Below are 18,060 nucleotides of genomic sequence, written 5' to 3'. Positions count from 1 at the left end.
TTAAGGAAATGTAGGTCAATGACCTATAGTTACCTTTAGTCACGGTGATGCGCCCCCTGCTGGATGTCCTCATATGACCTGGAGCGTGGGAAAAAGTTCCCAGGCTGCAGTTCATGAGGACATGTGTTTATTTCATTAAAATACTTTTTAATCATGTGTGTGTGTGTGTGTGTGTGTGTGTGTTTTTTAACCCTTTCAAACAATTGGATTAATAATGGATAGGTGTCATAATTGACGCCTCTCCAATATTAATCTGGCTTAATGTCACCTTACAATAGCAAGGTGGCATTAACCCTTCATTACCCCATATCCCACCGCTACACGGGAGTGGGAAGAGAGTGGCCAAGTGCCAGAATAGGCGCATCTTCCAGATGTGCCTTTTCTGGTGTGGCTGGGGGCAGATGTTTGTAGCCGGGGGGGGGGGGCAATAACCATGGACCCTCTCCTGGCTATTAATGTCTGCCCTCAGTCACTGGCTTTACCACTCTGGCGGAGAAAATTGCGCGGGAGCCCACGCCAATTTTTTCCGCCATTTAACCCATTATTTTAGCGGCTACAGCGCCCAAATTTTGCACATACACACTACTAACAGTAGTGTGGAATATGCAAAAAAAAAGGGGATATGAGATGGTTTACTGTATGTAAACCATGTCTCATATCCTGTCGGGTTTGGGAAGGAGAAATGAAAAGCCGGCAATTGAATTACTGGCTTTTCACTAACACCGCTGCGTATTTCTCGCAAGTAACACTGCTGGTCCGTGTGGAATCCGTATTTTTCTCGCCCCCATAGACTTTCATTGGCGTATTATTTGCGCAATACGCTGACAAACGTAGCATGCTGCGATTTACTACGGCCGTAGAAAGCCGTATAATACGTCGCCGTAATATACGGCTGATAGGACCAGACCCATTGAGAATAATTGTGACGTTTGTTTGGCGAGTTTTACGGACGTATTTTCTGCGCTCATACGTCCGTAAAACTCGCTAGTGTGACTCCAGCCTAACTCTCTGAGACTTTTACATTGTGCTTGTAAGCAGGCCCCTTAGATGCAACAATGCAGACAATGAATATTCAGTGATAACCAACCAACATTCTTTATTTGTCTAACACAGAAACAAAATCTAGTTACAGTTATATACACTGACGAGCAAAAGGGTAACAATATTTCAAAACATTATTTTTTTGCTTGAATGAATATGCAAGATATGGAAGGTAAATACAACAAGAATAATACAGTAGGTAATGATGCTATGTACGGTACATTGAATGCAATATCTTATTCGACACTTTATTTAGGTACACTATCCTTAATATCTACTAGTTGGATGCCTAATAGGGCCTGTATATCTTAGCTTAACAGATGTGACTCCCAGTACTGGCCCGACACTATTGTACGGTCTTGTGGGCACTTCTGTTTGTTGCATTGGCCCTAACAGAGGTCACTGTTATTTCCCATTAGACCGCAAGTCCCCAATATATGAAACACTTGTTACCCAGTGCGTTCTTCGCACTGATCACCTTCGTTCCCTGAAACACGGCCCCAGCCCACACCCTGAATCATACATCTATTCTGGAGGTAACAGTCCGATTCACCCAGGACTTCTCCTTCATCATGACAGATGTTCCGTCCTGTCCAAGGATTTAAATCTGACCTTCAATACTTGACTTACAGAGCACAGACATCGGGTCTTGACCAGCGAAGTCTAGAGCAACAACGTCTCGCCCGCAGGTGACGCTATCCCGGGGATTACCGCAAGCTCTTAGCGCTGCTCATGCCTCCTCCCCATCTCACATCTTGGCACCAACGGAGTTCCCGCTTTGCCATCCCGGCCTTTTAAATTTAGCAACTGTGCCACAGTTGCAACCTGAGCCAGCATCTCCTTCAAGCTCTTCCCTCTGGTAATATTCTCCCCATCTTTCAGTTCCTGTCTACACAGCTCAAACAGTGGGTGGTGGCATTTGGTCATGAGTGCTGTGGAACGTTTGCTAATTTCATCATCCTCTTTCCACCCCTTACATACTATACAGTAGCACTTTCTTCATGTAAATAATCTTTAAACTAAGATTTTAGAATTCATTAAATGGACCTAAACAGAAAGATGAGGAAAGCTCAAGGATTTCTACTTTCAAATAATTTAAGAAAATGCAATATTCTTCCATAAATATTTTAATACAGGTTCCTGGATAGCTTCATTTTCATAAATCTGGGTAAAAAAAATACCTCATATTCTCTGCCGGAAAACTTTCAATGCCAGCTTGTGTTATAGATACCAAGCAAAACGTGTGAAATAGATTTAAACATTCACTGAGACTAATAAATATTCATGAATTTTACATAGCAAATAATTTGTTCATAAATTGCTAAACTTATCTACTGTAAACGGGAAAAATCCTGTAATATGACAGCAGTTTTTCAGTGTTAGCTTTGGTGTCTTTACGTTTAAAGATGCATAATTTAACAGCATTGCTTAAAAAAGCAAGGGGCCACAATAAGTGCTCGTTGGGTTAGTACGTCACAGAATAATAGGCAAATACAGGAGCAGAGTATGGAGGCTCACCTTAGTGTGTTGAAAGCAAAAAAACAGACAGGTAGTTGTCACAATGCAGCCGATGTCCCAATTGGAAACGTACAACATATAAGACTTAGGTCACCCCTGATGGCCGACCAGAAGTAGTGACATCAAATGAGGGTGCAGAGGATTGAAAAGGAACAATCCAATTTATTGGATAGTACAGTCTCAAAATCACAGCCTATTGTGAGGCACTAGGACATCAACCAAGACTAGATTTAAAAACTAGAGGGGCTTATATATCTAGAATGGAGAGGTGCAGGAAATCAAAACAATGCCAGGTTTACAGACGTAATAACATAGTTTATGCCAGGTAATAAATTACATATTTATGACACGTGACTGGTGCTTTTAAAATTGAGCAGCAGCGCTCATGCTTTGAAGCCACTTCATGGAAACTTCCTCTAGCTGTAATCTGCGGCTGGAAGAAACCCGGGGATTGGGGAACAGGCAGACAAACCGTCGGTGCAGCATGTTCAGCCTAACAAGGGCTCGACAGATCTGGGGACCTAGTTCCACCTTCAAAGCAGGTGAAATTATGCATTATGCCAAGTTTTTAGACTCCAAATGGCTCATATATTGTTCTTGCACAGGGACCCCCTTCTGTCTGTGTCCGCTCCTGGCATGAGGGTAATCTATGGAAGTCAAAATGGTCCACCCCTCTAATCCAGTATTTATCACCTATCCTGTACATACACTTTACATTCTATGGCAGCATTAACTTCTGTAATCCTAGATTTATTACAATTACTAACACTAAGTATACAACTCGAAGGAAATGTTTCTTTTCCTAGTGTGGGGATTTTGATAGGCAAATGCGCTAAGCTGACAATTGGGAATAATGGACTAAGGCTTGTGATAATGCAGTAATATCTTCCAGTAATTGATTTATATACGGACAACTGACACGTTTGTCTTTACAAGTTATGAAATATATTACCATTGAAATGTGCAGCGTAGCTGTCAGGCAGTGATAAGGTTGCAGGGATGAGTGTGGTGCAGACCTAGCCTTGCTGTGTCCTCTCAATGTTACTAGCAGCAGGTTTTATGCCTGATTTCGCTGCTACACTGACCTATATTAATAGACCAACAGACTCCAGCACTTGTTGCAGAGATGAGCATTTCAAGCGGAAGCTTCATCATTACATTCCACATCCTCCTTTCAGTTGTAGGAGGAAGTGGGTAACCGTTTCAGTACAAGCTGCATCTTGTGAAAACTCCAGCTTCTATTCTTGTATGGTGTGATAACGTACAACACATGACTACAGACAGTTTCCCTTCCTTGCAGCATAAAGACACCCAGAGTTAGAAGAAGACTTGCCTCACATCCAAGCCATTGACTAATGGTGATGTTCTGAATCAAACAGTTATTCCTGTATCCCTTCCTAACAATCAGCGATCTAGAATGTCATTGAAAGTATTATTAACAGTAATTGGATCTTTATTGGATTTTAGATAAATTGCTGCAGTCACTCTTTATGATTGCAGATTGCCTACTGTGTGCAGTTTGCACACTGTCAAGAGTCCCCTCTATTGCCAGCTATGTGATTTCCATAATTGTGGTCACATGCTGATTAGTCTCTCATCTGCTTCTTTCAATAGAGCATTGAGAGAAGCAGGAAAAGTTGCTAGTCGGCACATGACTGCAGCTTTGACAGTGCGCATATTGAAAGGAGCTGTCTAGTGAAAACAGACTGCCGGGGAGGCAAAAACTTGCTGATCTGCAGGGCTTGGACCCACGCTGATCAGCAGATTGGTGAACTCTATCTTTAACAAGGTACTTTTTATCCCAATCACGAAATCGTATGGTAAATTGGATGCCCAATCACCACTCCATTAATTATCTACCGGGCTACTAGAAAGAGCCAAGCATAGCGCTCCGCAACTCCATAGTAAATGAATGTAGCGCAGGCCAAGCCTAGGCACTGGCACTCCATTCTAATGGGGATATAAGCTCCCCAGTCTGAAAATCGGTGTGGGATCTCTCCACCGATCAACAAGTTATCACATATCTGTCATACAGGTGATAACTTTTTTCCACCAAACAGCCTCTATTTTCACCAATTATTGGCAATGGAATGATGGAAATTGCCGTCATTTGATGCTACAATGGAAACAATATGAAGCAAGAAGAAATAACAGGGTGCTCAATGTGTTGTTGTCTGATAATTTTAATTAGTAAAATTTTATTCTTTTCTGTAGCGGGCAAGACAGATAAAATGTGTAGTTGCCCCATCCCCCACAATTGTATCCGCCAGTATTTTTAGTTGTACAATTCATGCCATTCTGCTGATTACCAGCAGCTACTAAGTAAGAGGAAGAATGTGTATATATAAAGAGTCCTTTAAGACCAGTTGATGCTGTAAATTGAAGCAATGCATGTAGCCATGTGAAGTTATACACTTTCCTTCAGTTACACTCATCTTTCTTGATGAGCATGCATATATTATAGCATGGCAGGAGCTTAGGGGGTCAATATATGGGAAAAGAGTCAGTGTATTCAGTAAATAATCATTACTAGCTTTCTTTAAATGAGTGTTCCTATAGATGGATATCTATCATTAAATGAGACAACCTTCTAGTATTTATCCGTTCTGAACACAACTTGGAGGAACTTCCTGCATTAGGCTATGTTCGCTTGTGCTATAGTTTAAAGGGCCACTGTCACCCCCCTCCAGCCGTTATAAACTAAAAGAGCCACCTTGTGCAGCAGTAATGCTGCATTCTAACAAGGTGGCTCTTTTAGTTTTAGGTTCTCCAGGAATTGAAAAAGGAACTAAATAAATAAAAGATTATAATTAAATTACTAGATATTTTTAACAAGTCACTCTTATTTTTTGGGGCACTAAAAGCTATAGTACACTAAAAAGCTGGTCAACTTGTTATGATGACATAAACCTGTATTAGAATGTTAATAGTACAGGTGCTTATGAGCATGTGCAGTAGGAAGCTCCACTGTCGTGACCTGGAGATAGTGTGTCAGTATGTGTTATAAATTACTGCTCATACAGCTGCTCTACGTTCAGTAAGACATAGTGTACAGCAGTATGAGCAGCACCTTCTTTTCTCAGCACCATGGGAATCTCCAGTATTCGATCAGATACATATGATGGGCAGCAGTGTCATTAATTTCTTCATACCATAGTATCTTTATTATTTCTAGTATTAGATCAGATATACAAGGTGGACAGCAGTGTGAACAGCCTCTTCCTACCTCAGCACCATTGATATCTCCAGTATTAGTAGATAGAGTGGTCAGCAGTGTGAGCAGCTCCTTTTTACTTCAACACCCCTGGAAATCCAGTATTAAATCAGCTAGACATGATGGACAGCATTGTGAGCAACCTCTTCTTACCTCAGTCCCAATGTTATCTCCAGTATTAAATCAGACAGGGTGACTAGCAGTGTGAGTAGCCCCTTCTTACCTCAGCAACCCTGGTATTTCCAGTATTAGCTCAGATAGACAGGAGGGACATCAGTGTGAGCAGTCTCTCATTACCTCAACCTCCATGGTATCTCCAGTATTGGATCAGGTAGGCAGGGTGGAAAGCAGTTTGAGTAGCCCCTTCTTACCTCAACACCCCTGGTATCTCCAGTATTAGCTCAGATAGACAGGATGGTCATCAGTATGAGCAGTCTCTCATTACCTCAACCTCCATGGTATCTCCAGTATTGGATCAGATAGACAGGGTGGACAGCAGTGTGAGCAGTCTCTCATTATCTCATCCTCCATGGTATCTCTAGTATTGTATCAGGTAGGCAGGGTGGACAGCAAAATGAGTAGCCCCTTCTTACCTCATCACCCCTGGTATCTCCAGTATTAGCTCAGATAGACAGGATGGACATCAGTATGAGCACTCTCTCATTACCTCCACCTCCAGTCTCTCATTACCTCAGCCTCCATGGTATCTCCAGTATTGGATCCGGTAGGCATGGTGGACAGCAGTGTGAGTAGCCCATTCTTACATCAACACTCCCTGGTATCTCCAGTATTAGCTCAGATAGACAGGATGGACATCAGTGTGAGCAGTCTCTCACTACCTCAACCTCCATGATATCTCCATTATTAGATCAGTTAGACAGGGTGGACAGCAGTGTGAGCAGCTCCTTGCCTCAACACCCCTGCTATATCCAGTATTAGCTCAGATAGACAGGGTGGACATCAGTATGAGTAGTCTCTAATTGCCTCAACCTCCGTGGTATGTCCAGTATTGGATCAGGTAGGTAGGGTGGATAACAGTGTGAGTAGCCCCTTCTTACCTCAACACCCCTGGTATCTCCAATATTAGCTCAGATAGACAGGATGGACATCAGTATGAGCAGTCTCTCATTACCTCAACCTCCATGGTATCTCCAGTATTAGATCAGATAGACAGAATGGACATCAGTATGAGCAGTCTCTCATTACCTCAGCCTCCATGGTATCTCCAATATTGGATCAGGTAGGCATTGTGGACAGCAGTGTGAGTAGTCCATTCTTACATCAACACCCCTGGTATCTCCAGTATTAGCTCAGATAGACAGGATAAACAACAGTGTGAACAGTCTCTCATTACCTCAACCTCCATGATATCTGAATTATTAGATCAGTTAGACAGGGTGGACAGCAGTGTGAGCAGTTCCTTGCCTCAACACCCCTGCTATATCCAGTATTAGCTCAGATAGACAGGATGGACATCAGTATGAGTAGTCTCTCATTGCCTCAACCTCCGTGGTATCTCCAGTATTGGATCAGGTAGGCAGGGTGGACAGCAATGTGAGTAGCCCCTTCTTACCTCAACACCCCTGGTATCTCCTGTATTAGCTCAGATAGACAGGATGGACATCAGTGTGAGCAGTCTCTCATTACCTCAACCTCCATGGTATCTCCAGTATTAGATCAGATAGACAGGGTGGACAGCAGTCAGAGCAGTCTCTCATTATCTCATCCTCCATGGTATCTCCAGTATTGTATCAGGTAGGCAGGGTGGACAGCAAAGTGAGTAGCCCCTTCTTACCTCATCACCTCTGGTATCTCCAGTATTAGCTCAGATAGACAGGATGGACATCAGTATGAGCACTCTCTCATTACCTCAACCTCCAGTCTCTCATTACCTCAGCCTCCATTGTATCTCCAGTATTAGATCAGGTAGGCATGGTGGACAGCAGTGTGAGTAGCCCATTTTTACATCAACACCCATGGTATCTCCAGTATTAGCTCAGATAGACAGGATGGACATCAGTGTGAGCAGTCTCTCATTACCTCAACCTCCATGATATCTCCATTATTAGATCAGTTAGACAGGGTGGACAGCAGTGTGAGCAGCTCCTTGCCTCAACACCCCTGCTATATCCAGTATTAGCTCAGATAGACAGGATGGACATTAGTATGAATAGTCTCTCATTGCCTCAACCTCCATGGTATCTCCAGTATTGGATCAGGTAGGCAGGGTGGACAGCAGTGTGAGTAGCCCCTTCTTACCTCAACACCCCTGGTATCTCCAATATTAGCTCAGATAGACAGGATGGACATCAGTGTGAGCAGTCTCTCATTACCTCAACCTCCATGGTATCTCCAGTATTGGATCCGGCAGGCAGGGTGGACAGCAGCCTCTTCTTACCTCAGCAACCTTTTTTTTCGCCAGTATTTGATCAGAATATCCACTGGGAACACATTCACATCACCCTGCACATGAAGTGGGCAGAGCTTCCTATTGCCATGTAGTAAAAATATAGCATATATAGAGCATATGCATAGTTCTGTTATGTATGATTTTCTCAGTTATTAGATTATGCATTGTTGATTTAAAAGTATTGTACTTTATTATATACATAAACATGCAAAGATATCATATTGTATTATGGTCACACAGAAAGAATAATGAATGGATCATAAATACCCTCGGTTTTGACTTATAACACTGACAGCTGGGTTGACGCTCAGTATTTGATATCAATCTGTGGTACCAGGTGTGGAGAAAAATAGAGTAACAAACTATATTGCGATAACGGGTTATTTTCCATCTTTGGAAGAAGTATGAATCTTGTGTTAGATCTAAAAGTAAAACTCATTTGGCGAAACGATTTACATGAAATAATCACAGTTCTCTCAAAGGCCAGATCACAGATTAAGTTACATGTATCTGATTTAAAGCAATGGAATACCGCTGGCATATGATATGAATGACTACAACCAGATGGAATTTGATAGTGGCACGATATTAATGGTGAAATATGGCGTTGTTACTCAAGACATCTGAAATGACAGCCAGGAAAAGAAAACATAATTCTGGGGTGGGATACATTTTTACTCAGCCTAGTTAGAATAGTAAAGATTATTGACTTATAAGGCTGTGAAGATTTTAAAGTCTATTTTAGGTTGTGGCTCTCTTTGAAGGGGTCATTCTATTGGGAACCGATCTTCTTAACCACAATAAGTAAACTATGACAAGAGATCAGCAATTTGGCCAAAAGTTAGAGATGTGGGGGCTTCTCCTATCTCAATAATGGGAAAGTCTGTCTTCACTGAATACAGATTTTACCCCAGAAATTAGAATTTTGATAATGACTGATCCATTCTGACAGAAGACAGTCTCTTTGATAAAGATATATTGCAAAGTTGCTTTTTTCATGTGTGCTATTGATTTATGAAATAAAAATTAAAACGACGGTTACTATTCAAGTATTTCACATTTCTACATCAGTATGCCTCATAAAGGGCAACATGTCTCCCAAACTCGTGGAGTTGGAGGACAACTTGAGATATGTACGATATAAGATATTTAGATACACCTGCTTAGATACAGGGGTAAGTTAATATGCTCTATATTTTACCCTACGCTATCATTTATAGCATCAAAGACAGAACCCTTGTGGATGTGCTGAGTCTTGAGATACAAAGGTAATTGATATATCTGCCACCATAGCCAAACCAGCCATTCAGCCATTCAGCGGGCGGAATAAAAACATGTATGTGGGTATGTAAGAAGATATGTAGAGCAACGCGTGCTGGATATTGGAACAGGAGTTCTCGCTGATATGGCAAATAATGCTTATGTTTTTCAGAAGGTCGTAGTTCATTATTATACTTTGTCTCCTCCTTCGCACATCTGTATGTCATCTGACATTGGAGTGGAACAAACGTGCTCATGTAAATAAACTTAACTTTTTCCAAGCTCGAAGAATAGCTATTCATTTGTGGAAACCTTAATACTCTCTCAGTAGTAGTGAATGAACATGTTGCCAACAGTTGGAAGTGAGATTAATGTGTTCAGGGAGTGTCATATCCCTTGTTATAGCTAAACAGAAACAAGGGTATGCGAGCTCTAAGAATAGATGCAGAAACTATCCCGTGGCGGTTCTGCTGGTTGCTGCAAGTCCCTGTACATGTCCAGTATATGACAGTAATATACTGATGTGAAAAAATGTATCAGAAAAGAAAGTCTTTCATATTACTGACTGCTAGACAAAGTAGTATTACTATCTCCAAGATCCTATCCCAATATGTTGTAGGTATAATAATAATATTAGCAAATACCGCTAATTAGAAATGTAGTATAGTTCTTCAGATTCGCTATGTCGCTTACCCCGTGTGCAGGGCATTGTGTAGCTTAGCTGTCCATAGTTGCTACCAATCATATAGTGACAGATAGTGGTCACAGCCATTGTTACCTAAGCTACTGCAATGCCCTGCACAATGGGTAAGCAACTAAGCTAATCTTAAAAATTACAATTCTAATTGGATGTATTTGCTAATATTATTATTATTACATCTACTACTTATTGGGATATGAGCTTGGAGATGGGAATACCCATATAATCACTATAATCTATCTATCTATCTATCTATCTATCTATCTATCTATCTATCTATCTATCTATCTATCTATTTCCACATTCAGAAATGACCAAGTGTCCTAAACCAAAAAATCGGACAAAAGGGCAGTATTGCTTTTGATGTCTATGTCTGTCAGCAGAGGTTAGACTAGTAACCCGGCTCCATTCAGTTTTCTTGGAAACCTCCCTAGCCAGTTCAGTTTAACGAGGGCGTATCCCCTTAAAGCCATAATTTCACTCCTAAACACGAACAGGGTGTGAATATTCTTATGTATAGGTATGTATGTCATCATTATCAGCGCATGGCATGTCAAGGCAGAAATGTCTGAAGCAACCCACTCAAACATATCTACCGTATCTCACCATGTGCAATATAATACATGCTTCTTACAAAGTAATGTGCTTATAAGTAAAGAAAGCCATGCTTTGACCCCACTCTGCAATATGAGTCTCAGACTACTGGCTACCGCTAGAGGATATCCTGCCCAGCAAACCAATTGAAAAGGCTCTAGCAGTTAGACCTAAGTTGACATCCTTTTGCAGTGTCTTTGCTGGCAATTATGGTGTGCGGAGTGTTTTGCATGTCCTGACTGTGCACGTGGATGCCAGGTCTCAGTGTAAAGATGAAGCATCCCCCACAATGCACAGACTTGTTTAAGGCGTGCTACTTAGACGACTAACGCCTGGGCCACGCTCGACGTCATATGAGGACATCCAGCAGAGGGCGCATCACCGCGACTGAAGGTAACTATAGGTCATTGACCTACATTACCTTCATTCCCCGGGGTTTACAGGCACAGCTGCATTATAGCAGAGCTCCTGCCTGTAAAATATTTTAACCCCTTCAGATGGATTTACATCGTGGGACGTTACAGATCTACGGAAGGTATGTATATTGTTGGTTTATTATTTTTAATTTGTTACAGAACGATGGTCTTCAGGTGGATTGAGAGAGCAATAAAATATTACAACAACCTGTGTGTTTATTTCATTAAAATACTTTGCAATATTGTGTGTGTGTTTTTTTTAACCATTTCATACAATTGGATTAATAATGGATAGGTGTCAAAATTGACGACTCTCCATTATTAATCTGGCTTAATGTCACCTTACAATAGCAAGGTGGCATTAACCCTTCATTACCCCATAGCCCACCGCTACACGGGAGTGGGAAGAGAGTGGCCAAGTGCCAGAATAGGCGCATCTTCCAGATGTGCCTTTTCTGGGGTGGCAGGGGGCAGATGTTTTTAGCCAGGGAGGGCCAATAACCATGGACCCTCTCTAGGCTATTAATATCTGCCCTCAGTCACTGGCTTTACCACTCTGGCGGAGAAAATTGCGCGGGAGCCCACGCCAATTTTTTCAGCGATTTAACCCTTAAATTTAATAGCTACAGCGCCGAAATTTTGCACATACACACTACTAACATTAGTAGTGTGGAATATGCAAAAAAATAGGGGATATGAGATGTTTTACTGTATGTAAACCATGTCTCATATCATGTCGGGTTTAGGCAGGAGAAATGAAAAGCCGGCAATTGAATTACCGGCTTTAGGGGTAGGGTTAGGGTTTGGATCCCTTTATCACCTTGATGGTGGGGGGTGGCTTATCAGTGTGTATTCTTGTTTTTTTTCTATTGAAACGCATGCGTTTAAAACGCAACCAAACGCATGTGCTTAAAAACGCATGCGTTTACATAGGCAGCAATACGTTTTTTTGCCGCAAATAAACGCATGAGTCTTTTGAATCGGATTTGTCTACAATGTTTGTACCAAAACCATCAGTGGAACATACAAGGAAAAGCTATAATTGTTTTGGAGACACTCTGGTTTTGGCAGACAAATACTGAAGCTGTACTAATCCATAATACTACTGTGTGAACAAGGCCTTAGGCTACTTTCACACATCAGGATTTTTGCATCAGGCACAATCCGGCGAATTTTCAAAAAAACGGATCCGTTTTTTTCTCATAGAGTTGTATTAGTGCCGGATTGTGCCTGATGTCCTAACATTTCATCCGCGAGGAGCGGGAAGGCTGCCGGGGCTGCCGGAAGGTGAGAATATCACCATTTTTTATTTTTGTTTATTATTTTTTAACATTATATCTTTATCCTGGATCTGGAAGAAAAGCTGATCCTGCGCAATCAGTTTTTACACTAATTGCGCTGGATCCAGCAATCCGTCCCGCCGTCGGATTATGCGTGATGTGTGATAGTAGCCTTAGACTCATTCAGACATGATGATCTTTTAAACTCGTTCCCATTAGCTGAATGTTACTAAACAATGGCACAAAGAAATACTGAAATAGATGGATTTTGATTGTACGCTCGCTGGAGAGGTTTCAATAACTAATGATTGCCAGAAAATACCAGTTACTGTAACGAAATAAAAAAAAATCCTCCTATATTATATCCTCCTTATATTATATCCTCCTATATTTCTGTTTGTGGCCAGTCACCTGAACCAACAAGCACAAAGCAAATGTTAAAAGTGATTCCTGTTTCTAAATTCTATTGGTGAATTTTGTTCACAGGTGAAAAGTCAAGGTTTTAAATTAAGATAAGAAAATCAATACACCATAAAGGGGTTGCATACTTCTGTCCCTCACATTAATAATCGTTAATAATGTCATGAGCTTGTAAATAATCTCTCTGACTCATCATTTACATAACTCTCACCAAGTGTAATGGCATCAGCAGAAAGACAGACAGTGATGATTAATTTAGGGTAAAAATAGCCTGTTGACCAGTGACATTATGAAGGCAACTCGGGTTTCCCACTTAGAGTTACATTCAGAGGTTATAAAGGGAAACACTGGGGAGAACTTTTTAATCTATATTATTTACTAATCTGGAAGCGAAATGTGTTTTTGGCCACTGATTAACACCAGTAGGGGGTGAATGGTGCGTGACTCCACCCGATCTTCACTCTCTAAGGAATCATTCCGATATAAATATGCTATAAAGATTCTCCTTTACGTTACAGTGATAATCTAGGGCAGCACATGGGTTGCACACTTTTGCTGTGATTTTTCGGTACCCATTGGCATGTAAGGCTAAAAGTGGACATGCCTCCATGATTTTTGCTGACCACTCAGTCCACAAAAATCCTTGGACAAATGAATAGTCCCATAATGGGTACATGTTATTTCCATAAAAATCAGAGCTAGAACACGTATGTGACTCGCAGATGTCTAAATGAGGCCAGAGGGAGAGTAAGCAGACTTTGTGGCTACCTATTGGAATGTTTTATCATATTATTTATAATTTGCTAAAAACAGTTATGCTTTTTAACCAATTTTCACCTTTCACAACTTATACTCCTCTATACACTGTATATATCTGATAATGGCTTTACAAGCAAGCAGATAATAAAAAGGCAGATATTTTGCATTGTCAATAGAGTAGACCCTTATCTTGGTATGTACAAGATGAACATAAATTTGCCTTCCTTCCTAGTAGCATTCTTCAAACCCCATTGTGTTTTTCCACCCACACCCACACCCACCCAAGCACTGCCAAAACACACTGATCTTTCAATTGTGAGAATCTGGATTATTTACTCAGATTATAGCTGACAGAACATGGAGATGACTGATGTACTTTTTTTTTACAGATTTAAGGTGATATGTGATCATATATTACATAGTGTGAGTATTATTCTAGTATCGAAGTGCCACTGTATCTGTATCCCTAGTGTCAGAGTGTAACTGTCTTGTGCTCCATAAATTAGTGTGTTTCAGTCTAGAAAAAATAGAATTAGTATATACAAGGGTAGAAATATCAATGTGCCTGCTTTCTAGTATTTCCTATTATTTTCATACCAGAAGTGATCATCACTGTGCCATAATTGACATAGAACAATTGTGTAGTTGTCATTACCACCTGCAGGCAACTCTCCACTCCCCATAGTTACTCACTATTCATCATTTCCCCTGCTGTCAGAAAAAGGCTAGGACTTCTTTATACGGACCAGTTTAATTGACAATTGCAATCAAAGCAATAATAAAATAATAGGTTTCTGCTAGAGAAGAGCAGATCAATTTGTGTAGGATTGAGTTCAAGTTGAATTTCCTGATATTTATGGTTTCACATGAATTCAAACAATGTAAGATTTGATTTGCGGATTTAAAAAAAAAAAAAACCCTATTCCAGCACCATTCCCCAAACTATTGAAGCATCAGAGAGCGGGTCATTTTGCGTTGCCATGCAGGCTTCACCATAATGGCCTGCAACAACGACATCTTATGGATGGATTATCATACCTTGTACAGTGGTGGACAATACCTGCGATGTCACAGAGCAGCGATTCACAGCAGAGCACAGTTTGTATGGCTGAAGAGTCATTTCCGTCAACAGAGTCACTGGGGCTCTCTCTTCTTTAGAGTGTAAGTTCTTCTGTAGAGTGTAAGCTCTAATGGTCAGTGGAGTCCTCTCTCCTGTAGAGATTAAGCTCTAATGGTGAGTGGAGTCCTCTCTCTCCTGTAAAGTGTAAGCTGTAATGGTCAGTGGAGTCCTCTGTCTTTCTTCTGTAGAATGTTAGCTGTAATGGTCAGCAGAGTCCTCTCTCCTGCAGAGTGTAAGCTCTAATGGTCAGCAGAGTCCTCTCTCCTGTAGAGTGTAAGCTCTAATGGTCAGCAGAGTCCTCTCTCCTGTAGAGTGTAAGCTCTAATGGTCAGCGGAGTCCTCTGTCTTTCTTCTGTAGAATGTTAGCTGTAATGGTCAGCAGAGTCCTCTCTCCTGCAGAGTGTAAGCTCTAATGGTCAGCAGAGTCCTCTCCTGTAGAGTTTAAGCTCTAATGGTCAGCAGACTCCTCTCTCCTGTAGAGTGTAAGCTCTAATGGTCAGTGGAATTGTTTCTCATGTAGAGTGTAAGCTTTAATGGTCATAGGAGTCCTCTGTCTCTCTCTTTCTCCTGTAGAACTTAATCTGTAATGGTCAGCAGAGTCCTTTCTCTTGTAGAGTGTAATCTCTAATAGTCAGTGGAATTGTCTCTCATGTAGAGTGTAAATCTAATGGTCAGCGGAGTCATCTGTCTCTGTCTCTCCCTTTCTCCTGTAGACCTTAATCTGTAATGGTCAGCAGAGTTCTCTCTCCTGCAGAGTGTAATCTCAAATAATCAGCGGAATCCTCTCATGTAGAGTGTAAGCTCTAATATCAGCAGAGTCCTCTCTCTCCTGTAAACTGTAAACAGTCAAAAAGGTCATCTCTCCTTTAGAGTGTAAGCTCTAATAGTCAGCGGAGTCCTCTCTTTCCTGTGGATTGTAAGCTCTAAGAGTCAGTGGAGTTTTCTCTCTCTCTAGCCCTCTTTTTCTCTCTCGGCTCTTGAAAGTAAGCTCTTACGCTCAACGGGATTCTTTCTCTCTCCTCACCTTCACTTGTATTTACCAAGCAAATTTCAAGCTTTCCAGTGTTGAGATTCACACAAATGTATTACCGTATTTTTCGGACTATAAGACGCACCGTACCATAAGACGCACCCCAAATTTGGGGTGAAAATTGCAGAAAAAAAGATTTTTTATAAGATGGGGGTCCGTCTTATTGTCCGAATTTAAGATCTCTTACCTGAGGGCAGGCAGTGGCAGAGCAGGGTCACAGGAGGCATGGTGGTGGCAGAGGTGAGGTGATGCTGAGGTGCGGTGGGCGGAACGGCGTGCACCTGAGCAGGGTCCCATGCTGCTTAGGTGGGCGATGCCATGGCCTGGTGTCCATGGGGAGGTTGCTGTGGCGGCGGCAAATGTGCGGTCACTTCCTCAGGTGGCGGCGGCCAGGGTCCCTTCCACATTTGAGGTGACGCCACAGCAGTAGTGAAGGAGAGCAGCAGAGCTGGGTGAGTCACGGTTTTCCTGGTGGCGGCGGTTCGCAGATTGAGATCTCGGCTTCAGGAAAATGGCCGCCGCAATCTCCATCTGCGCACGCGCGGCCTCCCGCGGCCATTTTCCTGAAGTCCTGGGACGCAGAGTAGTGAATCTGCGCACGCGCGGCCTCAGCAAGATGGCCGCCGCCACCGGAAAAATCCGTAACTCACCCAGCTCTGCTGCTCTCCATCAATACCGGGCAGCGGATTCACCTCAAATATGGACGGGACCCTGCTCACGCCATACAGCTCACCGCGCCACATCATCCCCGCACCTCTGTCGCCGCCACAATGCCGGTAAGTCTGCGTTCCAACTATAAGACGCACCCACCATTTTCATCACAATTTTTTTGGGGAAAAAGTGCGTCTTATAGTCGGAAAAATACGGTAATCACAAATCTAATTTTTTGGGAAAATTCGGCGAAGTTGGCAAAGTTGAATTTCAAAAGATCCTCTCATCTCTATTTTCTGCAACATTCCTGTTAGACAAAGCTTCCTACTTCCATCTGTTTTCTACAAAGAGAGAACAGAAAAGTAGTATTAAGCTCTTTAACCTTATCTCACATCATGAGTTTGTGGAGAGCTTGACATATTCAACTATTAAAAAAATTTAGCTAAGGGTATGTGCACACGTTCAGGATTTCTTGCAGAAATTTCCTGAAGAAAACCGGAAATTTTCTGCAAGAAATCCGCATTTTTTTTTTTGCGTTTTTTTTGCGTTTTTTTTGCGTTTTTTTAACATTCTGCAAGCGTAATTAGCTTGCAGAATGCTAAAGTTTTCCAAGCGATCTGTAGCATCGCTTGGAAAACTGACTGACAAGTTGGTCACACTTGTCAAACATACTGTTTGACAAGTGTGACCAACTTGTTACTATAGATGCTGCTTTTGCAGCATCTATAGTAAAAGATAGAACGTTTAAAAATAATAAAAAAAATAAAAAAAATGCTTATACTCACCCGCAGACATCAGATCTCCTCACCGGCGTCCATTCCTATAGCTGATGTGTGCGCGCAGGGCCTTCCATGACGTCACGGTCACGTGAGCGGTCTCGACCAATCACAGGACAGTGACGTCATTCGGCAAGGTCCTTCTCCGCACACCAGCTACAGGAACCAGCCAGCGTGCAGCACAGAGGCGGGAACACTGCGCTGGACATCGAGGGTGAGTATAGGACTGTTTTTTATTTTATTTCTTATTTTTTGACCACTTATATGGTGCCCAGTGCGTGGAGGAGAGTTTCCTCTCCTCCACCCTGGGTACCAACCGCACATAATCTGCTTACTTCCCGCATGGTGTGCACAGCCCCGTGCGGGAAGTAAGCAGATCAATGGACCCCTAGGTGTGCGGAATCCCCGCAATTCCGCATTTTTAATGAACATGTTGCTTTTTTTTCCGCTATGCGATTTTTTCGCGGAAAAAATCGCAACATTTGCACAAAAAATGCGGAATACCTTGTAAATAATAGGAGGCATATGTTAGCGTTTTTTTCGCGTTTTTATCACGTTTTTATAGCGAAAAAACGCGAAAAAAACGCTAAAAATCCTGAACGTGTGCACATGGCCTAAAAGGATACATTTTTATTTTCATAGAATATAATAGAAAAACATACTACTAATTGGCCTACTGGGGTATATTCGTATACACTACTGAAAAGGCTGAAGTGGTCCTAATTGACTTGTCACTAACCGGTCAATAGAACAAAACTTTTATTTGTTTAAATTAGTTAAACATGAAGTTAAAGATAAAATGATTTCATATTTGCTCTCATTAATTTGTAATCTACCATATATACTCGAGTTTAAGCTGACCCGAGTATAA

The 18,060-nt window shown here is 41.7% G+C and overlaps 1 protein-coding gene across 9 annotated transcripts in view; it reads left to right on the top strand.

The window, feature by feature from the left end:
* MBNL1 (muscleblind like splicing regulator 1) overlaps positions 1-18,060 on the top strand; it is a 222,324-nt gene that overhangs the window by 112,581 nt on the left and 91,683 nt on the right. The window lies entirely within an intron of this gene.

This window comes from Ranitomeya variabilis, chromosome 2, assembly GCF_051348905.1.
Source record: "Ranitomeya variabilis isolate aRanVar5 chromosome 2, aRanVar5.hap1, whole genome shotgun sequence".
Taxonomy (NCBI): Eukaryota; Metazoa; Chordata; class Amphibia; order Anura; family Dendrobatidae; genus Ranitomeya; species Ranitomeya variabilis.
This window is presented reverse-complemented; position numbering and strand designations above follow the sequence as displayed.